The sequence below is a fragment of the Squalius cephalus genome (assembly GCF_949319135.1).
Source record: "Squalius cephalus genome assembly, chromosome: 3".
Lineage (NCBI taxonomy): Eukaryota > Metazoa > Chordata > Actinopteri > Cypriniformes > Leuciscidae > Squalius > Squalius cephalus.
Window position 1 is genome coordinate 8,316,736 of NC_137124.1, and position 20,793 is coordinate 8,337,528.

A 20,793-nucleotide genomic window follows, 5' to 3' on the forward strand; every position below is an offset into this window, starting at 1 on the left:
ATCATGCAAGCCATTGATTCCAAATAATGCTTTATTTTTGTAGTCACTTGTTAGGCATATGCCGATCAAACTTTGAGAGACCCTGACCCTCCAGATGCCCTTTAAAATGCCCCTTTGGAACTTCAGATGCTGTCTGCATGCACAGTGTGCAGCGAACTTATAAAGGTCAACCCGATGTCTCTGAGGGCAGACATATCAATTCTGATGGACCATGAGGAGCAACACTCTAATTAATATCTTCTGGTAAATGCTGATCCAGGAACAGTTTTCCGATCCCAAAATCTATCATCATACTTACTTATCATACTTATCATCATACAGAACATCAAACTACAGAACTGGCCTCAGATCAGCATATTTGTGAGAAAAGGCCAACCTTTAGCCACATTTGGACCATGAAGCAAAAACAATTTTAGGCATTTTTTTTGAAAAGTTTCATATTGAACTTGCATGTTGCACCTCGACTGGACAAGAATGTAGGCAAATGGTTTTACGGCTTATGTCACTTTATTGACACTTAATTCACTTAATGTCACTTTATTCACACTTCACAGAACAGTGCAGTTTTTTTTTTTTTAAATCATGCAAAAGTTTGATAAACATTTCCCAAATTCAAGTCCCGACCCAAAGCATCATCATGCCTATCTTTATAATGCCTATCTTTATAAAGCAATATTTGTCTGAGTTTCAGTGGGTTAAAAAAAATACAGAGAAAAACTGCTGGTATTATTGAGAGATGAAGATGGATTTGAAACATGATGCTCATGAACCAATGATTGATATATTTGGATGATTGATATTTATATATATATATTTATATATATATATATATATAAATATCAATATATATCAATATATATATATATATATATATATGTGTGTGTGTGTGTGTGTGTGTGTGTGTGTGTGTGTGTGTGTGTGTGTGTAAGAACCTGATATATGAATTCTAAAATGTTCAATAAATAATTTTACTCAACAACAAAATGTTTTTTTATTCAGATGATTTAAAGAACTTGGATTTTCTTTTTTGCACACAAAGGTTTCACCATTTATACTTGTCCTATTAACCTCCTGCAGAGTTTCAAGCCGTTTGCTACATAAATTAGCCTGTACTTCATAAGTGCTTGTCTTTGAAATATATGAACTTCTTCCCAAGATCAGCTCGTCAGGTAGGCTACAAGTAAGAAAATTGGGATGTGTTTTATTTAAACCCCAGTCAGAGGAAGATTTGTATGCATCTCCTCCCCGAAATTACCATATATGGCTCATAGCCTCGTTTTATGCATTAAACTGATGCAAGTTAAGCTCCATCCACACACAAAATAGAATCAGCATTTTTTAAGCCATTACATCAACACCTCTCATAATGGGAGTGGGGGAACGGATTCCGACAGCTTTTTTTTTTTTGCCGTCGGATTCTGTTCCCCCCATATTTCTGACACGCTGAGGTTCTAATATTTATCAAATTGATGCTGTTTAAGCTCCATCCACAAACAGAAAGAAATAAGCATATTTTAAGCCGATACATCAACATCTCTCATCATTGGGGTGGGGGAACAGATTTTTCGACAGCTAAACTATTGGCCGTCTGATTCTGTTCCCCTTATGGTTCCTACACCATAAGGTTCTAGTATTTATCATATTGCAACAAATTACTAGCTTCAATAGCTTAGTAGTCAGTGCCCTGACAATATTTTTTTTTAGCTTTGGGCGACCCGAGTTCAGGTCAAGAAAGGTCGTCGAACTTTCTTGATACTATACTGTCCTATCATAATAAAAGGCAAAAAAAATATTCTTTAAACTGATGCAAGTTAAGCTCCATCCACACACAAAAATAAAATCAGCATTTTTTAAGCCATTACATCAACACCTCTCATAATGGGAGTGGGGGAACTGATTCCAACAGCTTTTTTTTTTTGCTTTCGGATTCTGTTCCCCCTATGTTTCTTACACAATAAGGTTCTAATATTTATCAAATTGATGCTGTTTAAGCTCCATCCACACACAGAAAGGAATAAGCATATTTTAAGCCGATACATCAACATCTCTCATCATTGGGGTGGGGGAACGGATTTCGACAGCTGAACTATTTGCCATCGGATTCTGTTCCCCCTATGTTTCTTACACAATAAGGTTCTAATATTTATGACATTGCAGATGATTACTAGACACAATAGCCTAGTGGTCAGTGCTCTGATAATGTTTTGTTTTTTTCGCTTTGGGCGACCCGAGTTCAAGTCCCGGGTCATCGAACTTTCTTGATACTATACTGTCCTATCATAATAAAAGGCAAAACATGTATTCTTTAACGTCAACTACCATTTCCAGATTCCCATCCATGTGATACCACGACAACCATGTGATACCACAACAAGACATTAGGAAACAAGTACTAAAAACTCAGTGAGTGTTTTAGCGCAATTTTCTCACCTCATGGGATCACAACACTAAGAGATAGTAAATCTTTTCCTGGATTTTTTTTGTGCGTTCCCGAGATTAGACCTTCCTTAACATAATGCCGAAAACCCGAAGTCTCTAGGTGGTCTGGTTGAGGAGTAGATAGAAGTGCAAGATTGGTGCGCACAGACGCACAGAACAGAAATCATGAGTTAACAATCGCAATTTGTCCGGTGGAAAATTGCGCTAAAAATATATAAGATAAGGAATATGTGCCGTCACAATACAATAGTAAAAATCATTCATATCCTTGCCTTGTTTTACAATAAATAAATCATTGTATAAAATACATTTCTGTGAAAGTTTACAGAGAAGAGTCATCTTTAATTCCCATTGGCCAAATATTAGGCAATGTTTAATTGATTTAAGCAAATCAAATGTATGCATTTTTTGCCTATAAGGTAAACATATTTATTTGTGTTTTAATGGAAGCAGATAGGCCTTATTTTTTGCATTGTAAATAATTGTCTTACTGAGCACGAGTCACTGACAAAACATTTAAAATAATAAAAACGTGCATATCCTACAGTTTCCTTCAAATTTTATCCTTCAAATACAATTGTAATTCATAATATTGGGAAGACCCCACAAATGATCGGCTACTGTCTATATAGGCCTAATTAATAATTTTTGTATAAATCCTGCCAGATTTGGCTCGTCCCTATTGGAGTCAACCATTTACAAAAACCAGGGGAATATGAAAGTTTACGGTCTCAAATTAACTCACACCCTCCCTTAATCAACACCAAATATAAATAAAAAATATCAAATTCATACCAACATCAATTAATTTAACATAAACCCAACAATATTTCCCCACATTACACAACATAGGCTATATAAGCTAGTAGCCAACCGTTCCAGGTGGCGCCAATATTGGCGAAGACCTGACAGTATAAATACCGGAAGCCCTCGATCATTACCAAGCGCGTTTTTATCTTGGTCTCCTTCGCAGGTCGCACCCGAAATCAGACGACACAAACTAACTGGTAATTATACTTAAATGTATGTTTATGCGGTGTGTGAGTTTATTATAGCGGACGAATGTTGAATTTACGAGGCAAATTAAAATGTGTGTGTCAGATCCAGTGCCATCCTGCCCCTCTTCACAAAATGTATTTGCACTCAGTTTTGCGGCTCCTGGCCGTGCTGGGCAGATTGTGGGTCTTCGCATGATAAACATTTCGTAAGATTTGTTTTAATGGCTGAACACATCAGACGCACTTTTGGTAGATGTCCTCTTTGCGTTATTCAGCCTGAGGGTGGTGCTCTAATGATGATTGACTTAATACACACAACAAACGTATATAATGTCATCTTTTAGAATTGCTTTAATGTAGTATTTATTGCCTCCGAATGTTGTTTTAGAATGTTGTAAGTTGTGTGGGAATCCCAGTGAGGAAAACTGTGTCATGTTCTCAGAACAAACATTAAACAAACACGACAGACTAATGTATAACGTTACCAGGTTCACATGAGCTGCGATTGCTTCGACCTGCCATTTTTGACCAGGTGTGGAAAACGCACAAATGATAGTTTTTGTTTTGTTGTTGAGGTTGTTAACTGGGTGAGTAAAGTCAGTAAATTTTGGTCAATGCAGTAACATTGACTAGCATTTTTGGGTACAGGAAAATTCTAGAGTGCCTGCCCACTGATCTTCAACATGTTTTACGCTAAACAATACTTTTTGTGACCACTAGGCTATGTATATTTTACTATGATAAAAAGGTTTCGGATGAGACAGGTAGGACTCATTTATGGCATTACCATAGTATAATACCTTTAGTTATTTTGAATAAAGGTAAAACTGCTTAAACTAACTTTAGATACTTGGTTTTAATAAATGGAACATTAATAGCCTTGTTAATTAAATACAAAATGGAATTGTATTTGGTTTATTTTTATGTATTGTTATATAACCAATACAATATGACATTAAGTGTAACTGGGACATGAATTTTCAAATTATTTATTACAAACAAACCAAAAACTGGACTTCTGTCTCATTCCAGAGCACCACTGCACACCGTGTTGAGGGAACAATGTTTTTCTAGTGGCCATGACTTCTGTTGAGGAGTCACGGGACATGCACTGTGTTGAGAATTCATGGCCGAGAACGCTTTGTAGCCGTGCCAAACTAAGTTATAACTTTAACCATTCTAAGAACTGTTTGGTCTGACAGTGGAAAAGCTGCTAATGTTTCCCAACCCTGTTCCCAGAGCCAAATTGGTTATTTTGCATGTTTGCCTCTTCAGACACAGTATACACTTCAAACACTGTTGGGAAACACTGCATTTAAGTATAAAGCTGATGCTAATTCTGTTCTGTGATATTTTTCAGATTGATTTAATCCAAAGATGACCCACCCAACAACTCTTCAATTAGTGGGTGCAAGCGGAGGTGGTGGATTCTCATTGACTGGTGAGCACAACGGTGCCAGATTGGAGAAGATCGGCGTCTGGCTGGGAGAATGGCAGGTGAAGGCTGTCAAGGTTTGGCTTACAGACGGGAGAGTTCAAGTTTTTGGAGATCCAGCCGGACCTTATCAAGAGTTCCATTTCCAGGCTGGTGAGTGTTTCACCTCACTGTCCCTGTGGGACAACGGAGCGGGAACGCGTCTTGGAGCCATTAAATTCCAGACCAACCTGGGGAGAGGATTTTTTGCCAAGATGACAAGGTCGGATTTAAAAACCGAATATCCCATTTATGTCGGCTCTGGATATTGTTTGGGAGTTGTAGGAAAATGTGGGTTAGACATTGACAGCATTGGTTTCATGTTCCTCAATGCAGTTTAATCTCCAGTTCTCACCAATTTCAACTATCCACCAACTGATACCACAGGTTACTGCAGAAGGAATCAAATCCATCTCTTACAGGAACGACTCCTCCATCACTCAGAAACAAAGTTGAAACCTCAAAGAAAATAACCAACAAATCGTCATGGTCTGTGAATGAAAGTTTAACATCAACATGTTGTCTGGAAGTGAAGGCTGGGATTCCAATCTTTGCAGATGTTACAATGGGACTCGTGTCACTGTTTTCAAATGATCTTATGGTACCGGGACATAAATATTTATAAAGCTTCATACCTTGTGTAATCACTTTAAAATGATACCTAGAAACCGATTCTGTAATGTTTTAATGACATTTAAAGACAATTTATTAAATTTTTTGCAAGTAATGTTCCCTCTAATTGTTTTCTTGCTGCGCAAAACATTTATTTATTGGGTGGACATTTTAACCCTTGTGCATCCTTGAGGACATTTTTGGCTTTTTCAGTTTTGTTTTTTTGATCACTTTGCCTGTGTTAATGCTAACTGCATAAAATTTGGCACGGGTGTGTATTTTTATTGGAATTTTACTATTTCATCATCATTTTCTTTAAAAAATCTATTTTGCACTAGTTACACAAAATACTTCCTCTCAGGACCTTAAGGACAAAAATGTCCCCATTGAAACCCATTAAAACTGCATTTTTTAATCCCTGTGCCGTTTAACTATAAAATGATGCAATCTTTTTTAATAGGCTTTCATTCTGTTGGCAAGGCTTCAAAATTGACATTTTTACCATTTTTTTATCAGATGGTGCCATTTTTTCAGGTTAGGCCTATAAAGCAAATACTCGCTTTATTCCTGTTTTCTGCTTCGGCATATTATAGAGCCAACTGGATAAATTATGCAACGATAATTGTGTGGGTTTGTTGGTATGGATGTCTAAGTGTGGTTGGTATGTGTGTTATAAAAAAAAAATGTTTGTGTGCATGTGTGTGCTTGTAATATTTGAGAGAGAAAAACTCAACTGCAAATCGAAAATCCAATCACTGTGTTCACCAGTGGAGTTTTGCTGGCATCCAATGGGGAAAGTCTGGTACTGCGCCCAAACAAAATCTTACTGAAAGCTCATTTTTTGAGATATCATCCTCAAATTTGGAACACAACCTGTTTAGATTTATGGCTTTGAATTTATATCAGTTTTAGAGTTCCAAATGTTTCATAAAATATATATTTTATATAAAATATTGATTATAATGTTCATAAATATTTTTCATAAACTTAAACTTCTATAACATTTTTTTGGTTGCACTTTTTTTCAATTTTTTTACTTCAACAACAATCTGCCAAGGGTCTTCTTTAAAATGAGACCAAACTTAAGTATTTGCTCCCAAGCATAACATTTTTATGAGAGTTTTTTGACTTGGACATTTTTGTCCCTTTTGGACCTATGAGTAAGTTTTTTTTATTTTTTTATGTTAACTGCATTAATTTTGGCACAGGTGTCTATTTTTATTGTAATTTTACTATTTCACCCCCATTTCATTTGAAAAAAAAAAATGTTGCACTAGTTACACAAAATACTTATATATATATATTATATAAAATATTGATTATATTGTTCATAAATATTTTTCATAAACTTAAACTTCTATAAAAAAAATTTGGTTGCACGTTTTTCACTTTTTTCACTTCAACAACAATCTGCCAAGGGTCTTCTTTAAAATGAGACCAAACTTAAGTATTTGCTCCCAAGCATAACATTTTTATGAGAGTTTTTTGACTTGGACATTTTTGTCCCTTTTGGACCTATGAGTAAGTTTTAGTTTTTTTGTTACTGTTAACTGCATGAATTTTGAGCTATTATAGAGCCAGTTGGATAAATTATGCAATGATAATTGTGTGGGTGTGTTGGTATGGATGTCAGAGTGTGGTTGGTATGTGTGTTATATAAAAAAAAAATTGTTTGTGTGCACGTGTGTGTTTGTAGTATTGATAGAGAAAAACTCAACTGCAAATAACAAAGCCAATCACTGTGTGACCAGAGGAGTTTTGCTGGGATCCAATGGGGAAAGTCTGGTACTGCGCCCAAACAAAATCTTACTGAAAGCTCATTTTTTGAGATATCAACCTCAAATTTGGAACACAACTTATTTAGATTTATGGCTTTGATTTTCTAGCCGTTTTAGAGTTCAACTTGTTTCATAAAATATATATTTTATATAAAATAATATTCATAAATAATTTTCATAAACTTAAACCTATATAACTTTTTTTTGGATTTACTTATAAAAACATTTTAACTTCAGCAATAATCTGCCAAGGGTATTCTTTAAAATGATACCAAAGTTAAGTCTGTGCTCCCAAGCTTCAACTTTTTATGACCGTTTTTTGACATGGACATTTTTGTCCTCTTTGGACTTATGAGTAACTTTTTTAAATTGATGCACAAGGGTTAACAACCTGAGCAAAAACATTCCTTATACCAGAACTGAACATACACACAATAGTGGTTACTTAGTTGTAACTTTAAAGGAATGGTTCACTTATTCTGTGGCATAAACGAGCTTAATCAACTGTCTGGTTACAACATTTTTCAAAATAGTCTTGTTCAGCAGAAGAAATTAATTCAGGTTTGAAACAACTTGAGGGTGAGTCTATAAAGTGAACTATTCCTTTGTGCTTTTTCTATTTGATTTGACCCTTGATGTTACTTGATGATGGAAAACAAACGATTACCGTTTGTCCAGTTGTTCAGTCCTTTTTACTAATTCTATACCAAGTGTTTTTTTTTTTTTTTTTTTTTCAATTAAATCTCATGCAGAATATTTAAGTTATTCATAATTTCAATATGAATAAAGAACAAAGTAGTTACACTGAGATGGTTTGGACAACCATATGTTTTTGTACAGTCAATTATTGATTACAGACACTATAAAACATCAAAAAGATCTAATTGTTCTTGAAATCCACGCATGCACAATCTATTTAAACTTGGGTATTCTGGGTTTGTGCAATACTTGTGATGGGTGTGTAATTGTAAATGATTCAGAATAACCATTCTGTGCCCATTTGTTATTTACATTTAATCAAGCTACTCTTGTTTTAAATGACAGTTAATTCGTCCTGTCTAGGCATGTGACGGCATAACGTTTTCAAATCATGATAATAGAAAGCTTTTATCATTGTATAAAGGTATTCTCACTGTATTGAATTGGATTATAAAAAGTTGTAAAGAAACTACTTTCAGTTCTCTTCTCAATAAGTTAACATTTTCTTCAAGAAGTTGGCATTCCTGTAGCTCATACAATGCAATAAACAGGTCATAGGTTCAATTTCCAGTTAATGCGTGAATGCATAACATGCAATAAGTTGCTTTGGATAAAAACATCTGCCAAATGCATAAATGCCAAATAACAAAAAGAACCTTCAACATTTAAATACAATACACAATAGAAATCTATGAAGTAAACAAATGTTTCAAACAGCTTAAAGTGCAAAAGAACACAACTTAAGAACAATAATAAAGAATCAGAAAATGTATCTACAGTAGATAAATTTGCATTTTCATCAAACTCGTCTCCTACATTCCTTCCACATGCATCTCATCCATGTTGTTTATATCAGAGCGCACATGCCACTTTTCTGTGGCATACACCCAGTATTGTAATTTTTAATCGTCTGATAGGTAAAGGTAATGTGCATTCTAAAAATCTTGAAGGCACCTTGAATATTCAGAAGTGTTGTGCATTTTCATTACACGTCAAGTCTTGCCTTTAAGTTGGCAGTGCCTCTCGTATTGAGCTATTTAAATGTAAAAGGAATGTAAAATGAAAGCGATTGAGAAAAGCAGACTCGACTCTTTTCAGCTGTGCTTGTTTTCTGTCTTCCGGTTTGTATTTCCACAGCATGAAGGTAAGATACGGATTTATGAATGAACAGCTAGTCTCTAAATCTGCTTCAAACATTGCAATGCTCATGATAACTTTTAACTCTACAATATGTAAATCCACTATAAGTAAATCCACTGGCTAATTACTCTTCGACAGCGAAGTCATAGATCAGTGTGGGAGGGGAGATGCTAGATAAGCAAGGAGAGAAGTTTGGGCAAGGCGGTGTCATACACTCTTTTTCTGAGATCTTCTCTCCAGATTAGTGAGTTTTATTGGTGTTTGATCTCAGCTTTTTTCCTAGCAGGAAAAACTATTTACAGTTTAGTTTTGTTCATGGACTTTTGGTTTGTTCATTGTCACGTGTTTTCTTGTTCAGATCCCCGCCACTCATCTGTCATTCATCACCGTCATTATTAGTTCATATGTGTCAGCTGTGTGTAAATAATCATCCTCGTTTGAGTTCACTACTTAAGTTGTTCCTTTTCCTACACTCCTTGTTCAGTCTACAGTAGGCTATGTTGCATGTTGTGTTCATTCCCTTCCTGTCCTAGTATTATTTTAAATGAATTACCCTCATTAAACTTTGTTTTGGAACTTTATTCTTCATCTTTGTCTACCTTCCTGCAACCACCCTTGACACTAACCACAGTCTTAGATGAAATCAACTGAAGATAAAAGAAGACATTAAGGGGTGTTTTCCCGGACAGGGTTTAAATTAAGACAGGAGTAGGCTTTAATATAGAATAGTTAATCGTGTCTTTAAAAATGGCTTTCTGTAACACAGATTAAGTACGGATTAGTTACACCTGGACTATGGAGACCTGAACTAAAATAAACCAGATTAATTTAAAACCAACTGTGCTAATCTGAATTAGCATGATAGAGGTTGCCTATAAAACATGGAATGAACCAGGAAAATCTTAAGATTAATTGCATGGACCTGAGAAGCAAATCCAAGGAAAACAATGGAATGTGAAAAAGACTGCAATCAAAAAAATTTACTAAACAAGAGCAAATTATTTTATACACGTGGTGTTCAGTGTTGGCAGTCTAGAAGCAATACTGGTTTTAACTAGAGTACTACCATAGTGGTTGCTTTATGATTAATACAAACAGAAATCTTGGTCGCAGGTCCTTGATCCAAGCACAGGCTCAACACTTACTAACATAATACTAACATAACAGACACTTTTAAATACCAACATAATAGAACATTAAACATTAACTAGTATCTCAGTTTTCTCATCTTGTTAAAAAATGCATAAAATATTACTTTACTTCAAAATGTACTCTCCCAATTCAGCCTTGTGCAAAGCATGATGGGAAGTGAAAGTCCTGTATGACTGGATTACTAGATTGAAACATATTTCAAAATGAAAACGAAGTCAAAGAGTGACCATTTAAAGTCGGTTTAACATGGACCAATCAAATTTGAACTAGAAACCTGATACAATGGTGTTAAAACAAAATTAAATGTTTAAATGAAATGTATACTGTATATAAACACTGAACAAAATTATAAACGCAACACTTTTGTTTTTGCCCCCATTTTTCATGAGCTGAACTCAAAGATCTAAGACGTTTCTATGTATAGTAAAGGACTATTTCTCTCAAATATTGTTCACAAATCTGTCTATATCTGTGTTAGTGAGCACTTCTCCTTTGCCGAGATAATCCATCCACCTCACAGGTGTGGCATATCAAGATGCTGATTAGACAGCATGATTATTGCACAGGTGTGCCTTAGGCTGGCCACAATAAAAGGTCACTCTAAAATGTGCAGTTTTATCACACAGCACAATGCCACAAATGTCGCAAATTTTGAGGGAGCGTGCAATTGGCATGCTGACTGGAATGTCCACCAGAGCTGTTGCCCGTGAATTGAACGTTCATTTCTCTAGCATAAGCCGTCTCCAAAGGCGTTTCAGAGAATTTGGCAGTACATCCCACTGGCCTCACAACCGCAGACCACGTGTAACCACACCAGCCCAGGACCTCCACATCCAGCATCTTCACCTCCAAGATCGTCTGAGGCCAGCCACCCGGACAGCTGCTGCAACAATCGGTTTGCATAACCAAATCATTTCTGCACAAACTGTCAGAAACCGTCTCAGGGAAGCTCATCTGCATGCTCGTCGTCCTCATCGGGGTCTCGACCTGACTGCAGTTCATTGTCGTAACCGACTCGAGTGGGCAAATGCTCACATTCGATGGCGTCTGGCACTTTGGAGAGGTGTTCTCTTCACGGATGAATCCCAGTTTTCACTGTACAGGGCACAGGTGGGTGAGCGGTTTGCTGATGTCAACGTTGTGGATTGAGTGGCCCATGGTGGCGGTGGGGTTGTGGTATCGGCAGGCGTATGTTATGGACAACGAACACAGGTGCATTTTATTGATGGCATTTTGAATGCACAAAGATACCGTGACGAGATCCTGAGGCCCATTGTTGTGCCATTCATCCACGACCATCAACTCATGTTGCAGCATGATAATGCACAGCCCCATGTTGCAAGGATCCTGGAATTCCTGGAAGCTGAAAACATCCCAGTTCTTGCATGGCCAGCATACCGGACATGTTACCCATTAAGCATGTTTGGGATGCTCTGGATTGGCGTATACGACAGTGTGTTCCAGGTCCAGCCAATATCCAGCAACTTCGCACAGCCATTGAAGAGGAGTGGACCAACATTCCACAGACCACAATCAACAACCTGATCAATCTATGCGAAGGAGATGTGTTGCACTGCGTGAGGCAAATGGTGGTCACACCAGATACTGACTGGTTTTCGGACCCCCGCAATACAGTAAAACTGCACATTTTAGAGTGGCCTTTTATTGTGGCCAGCCTAAGGCACACCTGTGCAATAATCATGCTGTCTAATCAGCATCTTGATATGCCACACCTGTGAGGTGGATGGATTATCTCGGCAAAGGAGAAGTGCTCACTAACACAGATATAGACAGATTTGTGAACAATATTTGAGAGAAATAGGCCTTTTGTGTACATAAGTCTTAGATCTTTGAGTTCATGAAAAATGGGGGCAAAAACAAGTGTTGCGTTTATAATTTTGTTCAGTGTATATATGAAGAGTTCAGATGCAAAAGCCTCTAAGTGCCATCTGAAATTTTCTTCTAGAATGATCATGTTTATCAAGCTTGTATATTTAAGTTCAGTAATTTCACTTAAATGCCAAGTGAAATTACTGAATTTAAATATACAAGCTTGATAAAAATGATCATTCTAGAAGAAAATTTCAGATGGCACTTAGAGGCTTTTGCATCTGAACTCTTCATATATGTGTGTGTGTGTGTGTGTGTGTGTGTGTGTGTGTGTAACGGTCACCAGCTGGAGTGCCCTTGAGAGCCACCAGAGGGCACTCCACATAAGACTATTATCACTCACAAACTACATTTCCCATAACTCACTGCCCGGACTCATCATTACTGATCACATTCACCTGTACCTCATTTACTGATTGCATTCACCTGTGTCTCATCCTGTTAGTCTCAGTCTATTTATACCATGTTCATTCATTCACAAAACAGAAAGAAATATATTTAGAAGAATATCAGTAACCAGACAGTTTTTGGTACCACTGACCATTGATTTTTTTTTTTTTTTACTACTATGGAAGTCAATGGTACCAAAATCTGTCTGGTTACTAACATTCTTCTAAATATCTTTCTTTCTGTTCAGCAGAAGAAAGAAATTCATACAGGTTTGAAACAACATGAGGGTGAGTATATGATGACAGAATTTTCATTTTAAAGTGGAGTATCCCTTTAAAGCTTTACCAGCACCAACATTAAACAGGACCAAATGCTTACTCCAGCATTACAGTGAATCTAAGTTTGTTTAAAAAAAAAAAAAAAAAAACTCCAAAAGCACAAAAAACAAAATTATTTGTCACCCAATTTTTTAAGTTGTTGGAAAGTGCTGTTTATGTCAATGTCCCAGATGCTCTCCAGAGTATATGTAAATGGAAATGTTTCAAAGATGCAGGAAAGTCAGAAAAATGCCTTGAGGAAAAAAACAAAAACACAGAAAATTTGTTTATAATACAGATCCAGTCCATTATTATATTTGGCCCAATTGAATGAAAGATATACAGTTGCGCTTCAAAGTTGATATATACCTTGCAGTATCTGCAAAATGTTAACAATTTTAGCAATAATAGGGATCACAAAAATGTATACTTTTTATTTTTATTTAGTACTATCCTTATGAAGCAGTTTATTCCAACACATTCTCATAGGGCGTCACTTTTTGTCACTTTCAACCATGCTTCAATATCTGACGCTCAAAGCACCCTTTAGCGTCCATATGTGACGCTTCGGTTATGGGTAGGTTTAGGTCTGTGGTAGGGTTATGCGTCTCATATGGACGCTAAAGGGTGCTTTGAGCGTCAGATATTGAAGCATGGTTGAAAGTGACGCCTTGGGTATGAGAACGGGTTGGAGAACGGGTTGTTTATTCTGCAAGGTGTATGTAAACTTTTGACTGTTAACTGTTGATGAATGTGTGATTTGCCTAATTTTTATTTGATTTATTTTAAAAAGAAATATATTCTCTTCCCTTAGATGCTGTGAAGAGGTGGAGCCCAAATGCTACAGACTCTGAAACTCATGCAGCAATGGCAGAACACCTGAAACACGCTCCAGGAAGAGCTGGGGGTGGTGGATACAAAAAATGAGCCAAACAATGTGTTTAAGGGATAGTTCACCAAAAAAAGAAAATTGTCATCATTTACTCAACCTCATGTTTCAAACCTGTATACCTTTCTATGTTATGCTAAACACAAAGATGTTTGTAACCAAGCAGATGTCGCTTCCCATTAACTACCATAATAATTTTTTCTCCAATAATGGTAGTCAATGGTTGCTCTATTTGCTTGGTTACAAACATTCTTCAAAATATCTTCTTGTGTTCAGCAGAAGAAAGAAACTCATACAGGTTTGGAACATGAGGGTGAGTAAATGACAGAATTTTCATTTTTGGGTGAACTATCCCTTTATATAATAATTCAGTATTTTGTAATTGGTATTTTAGTTTGGTTAACAAATGTTAAACATTGAAAAAAATAAAGAGAAATTTTGGCTGTTCAAGATCAATAAAATGTTGTGCTAAATCAGAACATGCTTCTTTTTTGCTTATGTCCACAAATAATGTGTTCTTGTTTGTGATGTACACGTGATTAAAACGTTTTATTGACGTTCAGGTCTGACTGGAGCAATTTTGGACCTTTTTAGAACCTTTGTCAAGATGTGTAAACCTCAAGACTTGATTACCTTTCACGATGTTACGCAATAGGTGTATGATTATTTTATATGCAGGCTACACTTAAATTATGCAGCAACACATTTAAACACACAGATGACGACGCATTTAGACGTCCAGGGAGTCACGTAGAAGACGTCCGTTCAACTTTCATTTTGGAACTATTTTTCAACCATGACGGGACATGTAGGACGGACGTCAACGGTCATTAAACATCCAAATGTTTGCTGGGATGTAACCTGACACAAATGGATGTGTGGGGCCTGCATCTGGACCCGAATATTCGAATATTCGTTCGGTGGGTATATTCGATTTGAAAATTTGACATTCGAATATTCCTTTGTTTTTTGCACACCTGGCATCCCTCTCGAAATGGTTCTCATTCGCGCTTGAATATGTTTTACACTATAAAATCTGGCGAAATACAATACTCTTTTTTTTTTTACAATTAGCCTATCTTATAGCCTAGCCATTTTTAATAGGATGGACAGTTGAAGGAACCCAACCTCGTTACACTTAATAAATATTTGCTTCTTCTTGTCCTACTAAAGTGTTCCTGCAACTGGAGTATTCTCTGGCTAGAGCGCAGAACAGCGGAGTTTGTATGTACAGAAGTGCATGCCTGAGCTTTTATTAAAGTGTTCTTTATTTATTACAGTTCGTTCATTTATTTTTCGTTTTTCTTTATTTAAGTTTCGTTTTTCTTTATTTAAATTTCTTTTTTCTTTATTTAAATTTCATTTTTCTTTATTTAAATCTACCCTTTACTGTGTCAGTAATTTGTTGGTCAGAAAAATATTAGACTACCTTATTAAAAGTATTGCTTAAGTTAACAGACCTGCAGGGCTGCGTTTCCAGATAAGATGGATCTTAGCACTTACGAGGATTTTCTGCGAGCGACTTAACGAACGTTCGTGTTCATTTCACGTGCGTTTCACAAAAATGCACTTAGCACGATCGTTCGCAGCTGTGCTTTAAGTAAAAGCAAACTGGTTACAAGTAAACTGTCCGTTTGTCAAGTGCTGAAATGTCACCTTGTAGAATGGCTTGTAATTGCAGCACACGCTTGCAATTTTAAATGTTTAACCTAACTGTTTTCACCTGATGTGCATTTTCCACGAGGCCAATAATCTATAAAAGCACAAACCTACGAGTGGAGACACCAGCAAAATGGCTGAACCAAAAAAAAAAAAAAAAAATACCGTGTTCAGTCCCGGGAACGCGCGCTGTGTGAATAAAAGCTATAATGCCGTGTCATAGTGATGACGCTGAAGCCGGGATCGCCAGCTGAAACCAGCGGTTTTATTTCCATTTTTATATATGTTTGCCAGTATTTCATAGTTTGTATGTAAAATAGAAGGATTTAACTTATTAATTAAAGTTGAAAATCGATTGTAGAATTGCAAGCTTAAAATCAGGATTTTTTCAAATGTGTCTGTCCATTAGAATGTACAGTGGGTTCAAACGCCTGTTACTGAAATCACATGTCCAGTGATGCTGATAGAAATTTCCCCATATAAACAGTACTAATACATTTTTGAAACTATTTCATATGCAGAATATACAGTTCTTGAAGTGCTTGAACATATAGCTGATGGAAATATCTCAGATGTTGACTTTATGTGGAGTGATGAGGAAGATGCAGATGATGCTAGATCTCCAACAATTGGTAGTAGACCAACTAAAGTGTAGAATGAAAATTAGGGATAGTTAGTTAGTTAAGACTTTTCATACAATTAGTTGTCCCTAAATGTATTGAATACACATCTTCTGTGAAAGTGAAAAAGTGAAAGTGACACGTGACGGCCAAGTATGGTAACCCATACTTGGAATTTGACCTCTGCATTTAACCCATCCAAGTTAATGCACACACATTAGGAGCAGAGTAGTGAGTAGTTAACACACACACACACTGCAAACGTGGATACACACCCAGAGCAGCGGGCAGCCTTTGTGTGGCGCCCGGGGAGCGATTAGGGGTTAGGTGCCTTGCTCAAGGGCACCTCAGTCATTTCCCACCAGTTCTGGAATCGAACCAGCAACCTTTGGGTTACCAGTCCAACTCCCTAACCACTAGGTGATAAGTGTAAGGTGCACTACTGCTTTGTGTCACAGAGAAATAGTTTCAAAGATGCACACAGGAAATGACTCTAACATGACTGCATTGATTCCTTGGTTCATTTTATTATGAATAAACAAATGTGCAATCTATAAAGCAAAAACCTTACAATTAAAGTTGAAATGTTATACTGTTCAAGTTTGTGACCTTGAGAAGAAGCTTAAAGTATAGACCAACAATTTTTATGTTTATTATTTTATTTCATGTACGTTTTTGTGAAGGCCCCCTTGTTTTCACCTGACGTCCATTGAAATGGACAAAAACAATTAAAGAGTGTAGAAAGTTGTAATATTTGTATTTGGTCTCATTTATAGAAGCCTCATGAGCTGGGAAAATGTACTTTTAGATTTTTCAGAAACTTGATACATAATTCAGGTCTGAAGGGGTTAAGACGCTGCTGAGACATTACATGTCACATCGATGTCACTTGTCTTTACAGGATTTTTACGGGTTGTGTGTGAACGCACTCTCTGATTCCGGAAAATCACTGGCAGTGTGAATGAACCAAAATCAAACGAACCCGGGTCAAATCCCGGGTCACTTTATCCGTGTATTTTCCGGAATCTCTGTGTGAAAGAGGCTATACAAAGACATACAAAACCCATACAAAACCCATACAAAGACAGATACTTTCCAGAGGCACTCAAACCAACTGTGCATGATCTGTTTCAGGACGTCGTTACAGCCCATTGCTGCACTGAACTGCCAAGTACAAGCAGCATGGAGGTGCCCGGTTCCAGCAGGTCAATAGACAAAAGCCCACCAGCTTGCTCTTTACAGGCAACATTTGCTGAACTGGTGGAGGCAGGGCTGGACTGAGACAAAAAAAGGGCCCTGGCATTTTTGCTCAGCCCGGCCCACCACAATCGGTCGGACACAACCAACCAGTACACCATCCTTGCGGTCCCTGTAGAAATGCATATCTACTGTTCCATTCCCAAAAACCCCTACAAAGCACTAAGTGCCATGGACCAGTGTACTCACTCTCTCTTGACTGACTCCCTGGTGATCAAAGGTGGCAGTGGAGTAGGGCCTACACAAAGTGAGGGCATCCTGAGAGAGAGAGAGAGAGAGAGAGAGAGAGAGACAAGAATGATAACTGATTGAGTAAAATGATCACCATACAAGTATCTTTAATATATAACAATGTAGAGAGATGGTTGCACATATTTTACTTACTTAGTGGAAATGGCTCCATGGTCCTCTGAACATCCTCAAAACGACTGAGCATTGGTCTTGCGCTGTTATGTCCTGCGTTGTATCCAGCTGGACAGAAAACATTCCAGCTTTCCGGATCTCAGTGGAGATGTTTTGCTGAATTAAGTTCCGGATGGTATCAATCACAGAGTTGACGGTCGTTTTAGACAGTAGAGACATGAGGGAACCTCTGCCTCTTGTTCCTGGTGACATGCAATTTTTTGCTCTTCTCAGTCACATTACTTAGATGCTCTTTAAATCATATTTTCCCGATAAAATGATCAGCTCCAAAAAATTTCCATGGTCGATGCCATCGTTGTCCAGGGTATACGCAGCCTCATTCTCCACATGTCTGTATCTTAGGCCCCTCTTTCCTATCACTTTTATGACCTCCACTACCCGTTCCAAAACCTGACGCCTCTTCTTGACCTGATTTCTGTGCTCTGTCAGCTGTCTGCCTCCCAGTAGGTTTTTGATGTCAGCTTTTGAGCAGTTTAAAAAATTATCTTCGGCACAATTTCTGTGTGCCATGCTTTTGTCATGCTCTTCCGCTCTCTGGTGCACATGTCTCCAGTCTGACATTCCATTTATGAAAATTTTGGAGTCAGTTGGCTTGCTGAAGGCCAGACTTAAAAACAAAATAAAGCATGACGTTCATGACAATATGTCAGCCACTTTCTGCTTTTGCCATCTCTACTGGATCACCACAGGGTTTTTAGCATCCTGTTTGGGGTAATGATTTAAAAACACCTGCATCATAGCAGGCTCAGGACGGGCAAAGTAGTCAGCCTGTTCCTCCCTGTCTCTCTCCTCCACTGCTATCTCAACCTGGCTTGACTATATAAGGACAGAGAGAGAGATGATTACAATTATTTGGAAGAGTTAGTAAAAGTACACTTAGTAAGGATCCATTTTGGATATATAGTTCTGTATTCTTGAAGAGTAGGATTTCTAGATGGTAAATGTGCTCCATGTTATAAAAGCTAGTTAACCCTTTAGAACCCAATAGAATGTGGATAGAACTGCTAATTCTAAAAAGTAATGTTTTTTTTCAATGAACCAGACAGCAGAAAAGCTACAGTTTACAATTGCAAGTAGGCTACTTTGTTTTAAAGAGCACAAAAAACCCTCTTTAATATGACACCAAACAACATTTACCTCTTATTGTTGAGATACTGCCCATAAAAAAAAAAAGAAAAACAAACTATACTACCAAGTTACTCACACAAAACGTCCTAATAATATATATGTATGTACATACCGTACATACATACAGTATGTATGGGTTCACTGAAGAAGCTCCTGTTGCACAATCACTTTCAGCAAACATGCAGATCATGTGAGTGTGATATACACCAAAGATCAGTGCAATCAGGATGCATGATAGATTCAAATTAATATTGTCTCTTATGATCTATTTAATCTGTTTTTCAATCTGCCTTCATTAAACCTTCTTTGTCTTACACATTGCCACTCTGAAACAAGGACAGACCTGCCTCAATCCCAAAGATGAATGGGTGAAAAAGATCATCGAAGGATGATTTCTCATCTATGTTTATATGCAAAAGCTTATGGTGTTTATTAGAGTGCCTCTGGCTAAAAGTATTTTAAAAAAATCTTTTATCCCAAATGCCATTAGTATCCTTATCCAAACCAAGTGACAACAACAAATGAGTTGTCTTAATGTATTTAAATATATTTATTTTCATTATGATATTTTCCATTGTATCTTTTTATCTTTTCCTTTTTCCTTTACTATGTTTGAGATGTTGTCTGTATGTTTGTCTGACTTGTATTGTAAACTCCGCCCACTTGCCCAAAAGCGGTATCCGGTGTCGTGGTCGAAGGGAATTCAGCGTGTATGTCTTTTCGGGCGCTTCTGGAAAAATCACTTTAATTTATTAAACAGTTGATTTCTAATTTTAATTCTGACTCAATAAATAATTTAATCTGACTTCAAATTTAAATGACTCTTTCATTTTTACTGATTTTCTATCTTAAAAGCTGATCAAAAGATTAATTGTGATTTAATCTATATCTTTGATTATTCTGGGCATTTCATTCTTTCAGTTTTTAATTCATTATGGACCCAATGCCGCATAGAGATCACGTCGGCCGGATCATGTTTCACCCGGACACAAACTTGTCAGTTCTGACTTTAGTCAGTGGATGCAGGGTTTGCTAATACTTCTTAAGTCGGTTGCCTACTGCTCACTCATACAAAAAAAGTGTAGTTTATTTTAGCCATTTCCATACAACTTGCTAAATCAGTGATAGACAGAAATCAAAAGGTCTTCAGATGATGTGCCCACTGCTCCGTTCATACAGACACCTTTAGTTTGACCTACCCTAACTAAGATTTGCGGTAGCACCAGCCTCCTTATAATCTACTAAAATAATGTTTTCAGAATAATATCAATTAAACATCAATTAAAATGATTAAAAATAATACACAATACATAACTGATCAGCATAAAATACAAACATAATTCAAAATGCAATATCAAAAATAGTTTAAAAGAGTCTGCATACCTGGCAATAGAGACACACAGCAACAGTGTGGGAAGTTCTGTTCACAGATGCTTCCTTGAGTGGTTTGCCAATTCCCTTTAAATACCCAAGTGGAACAAAAGAACAATAAACATCTAGCTCCCAAATATTTATTCAGCTTTTGTTGGACTCTTTCTCATGCCCCAAGTGGTCACGCCTGAGTTTGGGGGATAAAGACAAATGGTTATCAATGATCTTAATTGGGGAATCTCCCACATCAGAAGAACAGGCATTGTTTTCTTTTTTCTGACTGTTCTGCTGCTGCGGGAATGAAACCCCTTTGCCATTCGAACCAGAAGTGTTTATTCTGACCTCTCATAAAACAGCTGCAGACAGTAGGTTCATGAGATTTGCATGACTGAATGAGACCTGTAGGGGAGAAGATAGTGTGCAGAGTCAGGAACTCAACATGAAGGGGAAGAGATGAGATTGGGCCAGTTGTGTTGTGCTCTCTGTCCCATAGATCTCTTCTTCAGATTAGTGAGTTTTATTGTTTTATTGCAGGTTCGAATTCTTGAATTCAGTCT

At 37.0% G+C, this 20,793-nt stretch overlaps 1 pseudogene across 1 annotated transcript; it reads left to right on the forward strand.

Moving 5' to 3' along the window:
• The first annotated feature begins 3,393 nt into the window (after positions 1-3,393).
• Positions 3,394-5,629, forward strand: LOC307156528 (aerolysin-like protein; annotated as a pseudogene). Its single transcript, XR_013824047.1, has 2 exons — positions 3,394-3,441; positions 4,797-5,629. The product of XR_013824047.1 is annotated as an aerolysin-like protein (transcript).
• The last annotated feature ends 15,164 nt before the right edge of the window (positions 5,630-20,793 follow it).